Source organism: Sapajus apella, unplaced genomic scaffold (assembly GCF_009761245.1).
Source record: "Sapajus apella isolate SASKATOON/1434 unplaced genomic scaffold, GSC_monkey_1.0 scaffold53, whole genome shotgun sequence".
NCBI lineage: Eukaryota > Metazoa > Chordata > Mammalia > Primates > Cebidae > Sapajus > Sapajus apella.
In genome coordinates this window covers 1,600,690-1,607,471 of record NW_022436993.1, presented here as the reverse complement: position 1 = coordinate 1,607,471, position 6,782 = coordinate 1,600,690, and the positions used below count along the sequence as shown (strand labels likewise).

The 6,782-nt window shown below is 39.4% G+C and overlaps 1 long non-coding RNA gene across 1 annotated transcript; it reads right to left on the bottom strand.

Annotated features, from left to right (window-relative positions):
- Positions 1-1,698: 1,698 nt before the first annotated feature.
- LOC116527071 lies at positions 1,699-5,447 on the bottom strand. Its single transcript, XR_004258374.1, has 2 exons — positions 4,121-5,447; positions 1,699-2,589 (listed from the first exon to the last, which is right to left on the bottom strand). It is a non-coding gene; the product is annotated as an uncharacterized LOC116527071 (long non-coding RNA).
- Positions 5,448-6,782: the final 1,335 nt, after the last annotated feature.

Here is a 6,782-nt window from a genome sequence, read left to right as displayed (position 1 = left end):
CTTGAACTCCTGACCTTGTGATCTACCCACCTTGGCCTCCCAAAGTGCTGGGATTACAGGTGTGAGCCACTGTGCCTGGCCTATTAAAGTAATTTTAAAGTCCTTGTCTGATAATTTCAGTATCTGAACCATCTCTGGGTTTGCTTTTATAGACTATTTCTTTGTTTGACCATAGGCCACATTTCATTACTTTTTACATTGAAATTAAGAATTTCTAAACACATCATAAAATAAGTGAAAATATGGGGAAAGTATTGGAGAAGACATCTTCGACTGTATAACTGACAGAGGAATGGTATTCAGAACATTTAGAGAACATCTATTACGGAAAAAACAGAGAGAAGGGGGCAAAAGACTGAACAGGCACTTCACAAAAGGAGAAATCTAAATGATCACTAGGCACGAAAGGGGCTCATTAGTGATCTCATTAGTGATCAGAGAAATGCAAATTAAAATCACAGTGAGATAGTCTTACAATATCATCATACAGGTGACTTTTGAATTTCACTGTTTATTGGCTTGGAATACCTTTTAAATATCTAGACATTTGGTATGTGGAGCTTACTTGTTGAAAATGGTAGTAGAGACTGACTATCCAAGATATTTTGGTAAATAATTTCTTATTGACAGAAAAGTTGCATGGTACCTTTCTTTAAACCATTTGATTGAAAAAATGTGAGACCTCACCATACCAAGAGTTGGCCAGAATGTGGCACTGCAAGAACCCACATGTACAGTGGATAACAGTTTAAATTGGTACCACTGCTTTGGGAGATGGTTTAATACTATATGGGTAATGTTTAAGGTATGCCTACCCTATGGCTCAGAAACTTTACTTCAAGGTATACCCTAGATACATGTACAAGCATGTTCACAGTAGTGTTGATAAAATTGCCCCAAACTGCAAACAATGCACATGGTTATTATCAGGAGAAACGACAAACTGTGGTATTTTTATAAAGTAGAATATAATACAGCAATGAATTTGGATGCATTAAAGTTGCACAAAATATGGATGCATCTTATTAAAATTTTTAGAAAACAAAGTACATATGGTAAAACTATATATTAAAAAAAGCAGGAAATGATTCGTGTAAGTTGCGATAGCAACTTGACCTTAAATGGGTAGATGGGTTGGGAGTAGGAAGGACTGCACTGGTCAGTTGCTGCAGTGCTAGAAAATGTCCATTATGTGACCTACATGATGGTTGCACCAGTTTATGTTTCTTCAACTAATTGTTAAACTATGCATGTACATTTTATATGTGAATAATATTTCACAATAAAAAATGTAGGTTTGTATGTGATCGAGAGAGACTGATTTTTGGTTTGGCATGTGTGGTCCTGGTAAACATGCTCACTGATGCAGGAATTACAAGTAACAATAAAGTTTTTACTGCTTAAAGAAAAGGGATTGAAGATGAGAAACTCAACATTCAGTTACAAGAAGAGAAGTCAGGATGGTATAGTTCAAAGTAGATATGGATTGACATACAAAAGGGCTAGTGAGCTAAAGAACTACCTGTCTTTTCCGGTGACATCCTCGCCTTTCTTTATCTGTGCTGAATTTTCCTACATTCATAATGACTTCAAAATAATTTTAAAGTTTTCTCCTAAAGATAGAAGATACCAGAACAGAATATTTCTGTTTTCCCAGCTGAAGCCTCCCTTGTTATGGAGAAGTGAATGAATCACATCTGCTCACTCAGAGTTTTACTATGCCTTTGAAGTTACGAATTTTCAAAGTACAGTAGCAAAAAGGAATAACAGTATAATTTTGGGTTTTGTTTACAGAAGTTACAAGATATATATTCTGAATTCAGGGCCCATCCTCTGCTATATGAATACTTCATTCTTGGTTTTGTCCTTCACAGTTCTAGAGACAAGCTACAATTTTGTAGCTATATATGTATGTTTCTGTGCGATCGAGAGACTGATTTTTAAAAAGATGTCTAAGTTTTAGTAATACTAAGAGTTGGTTGTCAAATTTTTAACTCCTCTAAGAATAAAAAATAAAAATAAAATTACCTCCCTACATACACACACTAAAATCCTCATTAAAGCTTCCTATAACTGGAACAAGGATGGCTCTACCTTCTCAGAAAGGGAAAAAAGATCCTTATGTTCTGTATGAACACAATTACAGTGAGAATTCAAATAAGAGGAAGTTGAGGGAACTGAAAGATCCTTTCAAGGAAGAATGAATAGCTAAGAGAGTTAACGGAGGAAATAAGAACATTCATTCAGGTCATGACATTGCTAATTTGGAACAGGCTGACTTCAAATGTTTAAAATAATAATCCTGAAGAAAAGCACATTAAATCACAGTGATGTGATTTAAATTAGAGTAATAGGTGAAATTAGGCAACAACAAATAATGGCTAATTTTGAAAAATCTGTCCAGGATGACTAATTACATTATAAAAATGAGTTTTTAGGAAATGAATGATTTCCCATAGGCATTTCTGCAGGGCAGATACTTTTTGATTTGGAGAATACCAGCAGGCTAAGTCAAGGATTCCTGCACCTTTTCTAGAGTCTGCAGGTCAGGTTATAACAGGTCAGTATCTCCAGTTTTCTTTTGCATTCCTGCAACAGAGAAAAGGGAAGCAAATGCAGAGAACTGGAAGGAAAGGACCACAAACTATATTTTCGTGTACTCTAAGTGTAAAGAACTCTTAGGAGTTGGAAGGTGTATTAGTCAGTGTTCTCTAGAGGGAGAGAGCTAATAGGATATATGTATGAAAGGGAGTTTATTCAGGAGATTTGACTCATATGATCGCACGGTAGAGTCCTACCATAGGCCATCTGCAAGTTGAAGAGCAAGGAGGCCAGTGGTGGATCAGTCTGAGTCCCAAAACCTCAAAAGTAGGGACACTAACAGTGCAGCCTTCAGTCTGTGGCCAAAGGCCCAAAAGTCCCCGGTAAACAACTGGTGTAGGTCCAAGAGTCCAAAAGCTGAAGAACTTGGAGTTGGTGTTTGAGGGCAGGAAGTATTCAGCACGGGAGAAAGATGAAGTCTGTAAGACTTATGAAGTCTGCTCTTCCGTCTTCTCCTGCCTGCTTTATTCTAACCATGCTGGCAGCTGATTGGATGGTGCCCACCAAGACTGAGGGTGGGTCTGCCTCTCCCAGTCCACTGACTCAAATGTTAATTTCCTTTGGCAACACCCTCAAAGATACACTGAGGAACAATACTTTGTATCTTTCAATACAATCAAGTTGACACTCGGTATTTACCATCACAGAAGGCTTGGATCCCAGATCCTTTTTTCTTTTTTTTTTGAGACAGGGTCTTGTTCTATTGCCCAAGCTGGAGAGCAGTGGTATAATCATATAGCTCGTGGCAGCCTCAAACTCCAGGGTTCAAGCGGGATTTCTATCTCAGCCTCTTGAGTGGCTGGAACCAGGCTCACCTAATTAAATTTTTTTTTTTTTTTTTGTAAAGACAGGATCTTCCTACGTTGCTCAGGCTGGCCTTGAACTCCTGGGCTCAAGTGACCCTCCCACTACAGCCTCCCAAAAAGTTGGGATTACAGGTATGAACCACCTAGATACTTATTAGTTGTAGGATTTAAAGTAAGACATTTAACCTTTATAGGGTTTTTTTTCTTTTAATCTGTAAACTAGGGATAAAGATATTTATTTTATTTACATCGTTGGGTTGTTGGAAAGATCAAATAAGTTATGTGTTGGGCTGAGTGCGTTGGCTCAAGCCTGTAATCCCAGCAATTTGGGAGGCCAAGGCAGGCGGATCACCTGAGGTCAAGAGTTTGAGACCAGCCTGGTCAACATGGTGAAACCTTGTCTCTATGAAAAATACAAAAATCAGCTGTGTGTGGTGGTGCATCCCTGTAGTCCCAGCTACTAGGGAGGCTGAGGCAGGAGAATTGCTTGAACCCAGGAAGCAGAGGTTGCCCTGAGCCTAGATCATGCCACTACACTTATGCCTGGGCCACGGAGTGAGACTTTTTCTCCAAAAAAAATAAATACACACACACACACACACACACACACACACACACACACACACACACACACAACCACACACACAAACAAAAAAAAATTCTAAAAGTAATGTGTTGTGAAAATACAAAATAAATTATAGAATAATTATCACCGCATTCTAGAGCAACTCTGCTGCTTGTTACACACAGCTTTCCCAGCATCCTTTGCCCTTGACCCAGCTCTGACTTTGTTGTAGGACCTCTGGTTCTATCATGGAGCCAGGGATAAGACCGCAGCAGGAGTAGCATGGACGGTGGGAGATGAAGAAGCTGAACAGCACAATACCAATAGCTTCGTTGCCCCAGGTTACTAGCTCCACTTTCTGTTAGATTCATAGCCGGGAAGAATATTTACTTAGCAATAACAGAAATGATTCCGAACAATCTTCTCGCTAGCTTTGAATCATCTCATTCTGATTTCTAAAATTAAGATTCAGGATTGCTGTGAAGGCAGGTTCTTATTCTGAAGCAATTACCTTCTCTACCGGAAAAAGCTCCATTCACATTGTTGAATCATAAAATGAGCTCAGTACTGTGGAATTTGATTTACTGCTTAAGACAGGCAGGACTGTACAGGTTTTAAACGTGGTAACACTGTACAAAATATAATGCACCTTTTAATGGGGTGTGGAGGAGAGTTCTAGTGAGAGAGTTCTCTCGACTTTCCTGGGGCAGTACACAAGCTTTGCATTGATAGTACTAGCTCATGGTTGGTATTCCTGAACATCTAAGAACAGGGTCACCTTAGAAGTGAATTTTCTCATTCTTTTTGAGGGTTCACAGGCTAAGGAGGGGACCTTTAAGGTTAAGAGATGTTGATGTGTGTGTAGGCACTCAACAATATTGATATCAAGACTAACCGGATTATCTTGCCTTGCCACCAAAACTGTTTCTCAACAGTGGGGCCATTCACATTTTGAACTGGATAATTCTTTGTTGTGGGAGCCTGTCCTGTGTATTGTAGGATATTTAACAGCGTCTCTGTCCTGTCCTTATTAGAGGACAGTAGAATTCCCCAAGCTATGATTATTGAAATGTCCCCAGACATTGCCAAATGACCCTTGGGAGGCCGAATTGCTCCCAGTTAAAAATCATTGCACTAAAACCATTAATTTAACTTATGGTACAAAAATACTTTCTACTTCTTGAAATTAATTGTTAGGAAGGAATCTGCTTTGCAAATCATCAGTCAACAAATTTTATTTATCACTAATTTTTTAAAACAATTATTTGTATGCCACTTTGTAATTTACAAAAGGTTTCTATATACCTTAATATGGATGAGAAAAAAGAAAAAGTTAATATTTGTTGAGTATTTACTATATGCTGTCTGATAAAGGACTGGCTTCAAATACATCCTTTCATTTAGGTCTCACAGAATCTCTGTGTGAAAGTTAATTTCCCAAATTTTACACAAGAGAAAACAAACTTAGAAATGTTAAGTAGCCAAGCACAGTGGCTCATGCCTGTCATCCCGACATATTGGGTGGCCGAGGTGGGCTGATCACTTGAGGTCAGGAGTTGAAGACCAGCCTGGCCTACATGGTGAAATCCTGTCTCTACTAAAAATATATTTTAAAAATTAGCCGGATGCGGTGATGGGCACCTGTAATCACAGCTACTCGGAAGGCTGAGGCAAGAGAATCACTTCAGCCTGGGAGGTGGAGGTTGCAATAAGCTAAAATAGAGCCACTGCACTCCAACCTGGGCAACAGAGTGAGACTCTGTCTCAAAAAAAAAAAGAAAAAAAGTTTAATAGCTTTCCCGAGAATACAGCCTATCATCTGACTTCAAGTTTTACTACTCTTTAACCCACATCACAGCTGGGACAAGTAGCAATTATGATCTATGTGTCAGAATTAGCCATATCAGAAGAGCCATGGTCATTTTTTACAGGGGTGTCATATTTTTCCATTTTACAGTTTAAGTGTCTGGCCCCAAATCAGCAAGGCATGTATCATCATTAAAAGAAAACTGAAGCTAAAATAACGAATCAACTTAGTGTCTTTGGCTCACTAAGCTACAGTATCCTTCCACCTCTGTCTGGTTTGCACCTAGGCATACTGTAAAGCAGGTGGAGGCCAGGTGCAGTGGCTCATGCCTATAATCCCAGCAATTTGGGAGGCCAGGGTAGGTGGATCACCTGTGGTCAGAAGTCCAAGACCAGCCTGGGCAATATTGTGAAGCCCTGTCTCTACTAAAAATTCAAAAATTAGTTGGGCGTAGTGGTGCCTGCCTGTAATCCCAGCTACTCAGGAGGCTGAGGCAGAAGTGTCGCTTGAACCCAGGAGACAGAGGCTGCAGTGAGCCGAGATCACACCACTGCATTCCGGCCTGGGTGACAGAGTGAGACCCTGTCTCAAAATAAATCAATAAAATAAATAAATAAATAAATAAAACAGGTGGGTAGCAGGGTAGCTAAGATAGCAGATGTTACCAAGGGTCTGAATCAATGAATGGAGTTTTCATTGTAGCCACATAAACAAATTTGAAATTACATATTAGATTCCTCTTTTCTTAAAAGTCCTCTAGCCATCACATCTTCAGAATGCGTTCCCAATCTGTATGGGCATCTTTTCCCAAGCTGCAATTTGCCATCACACAGCCCAAGCAATCCTCTCTCTCAGTATCCCCTCTTATTCCCTGATTATCCAGGTCCCTTCACTTTTAGCTCTCTCCTAAATTAGAATCTATTTAGTTATAGGGTAGAACAATGGGTTGTCTGCTTCTTCCTCATGTTGAGGTCTGTCCACCTTCTGCATGTTTGAAAACACA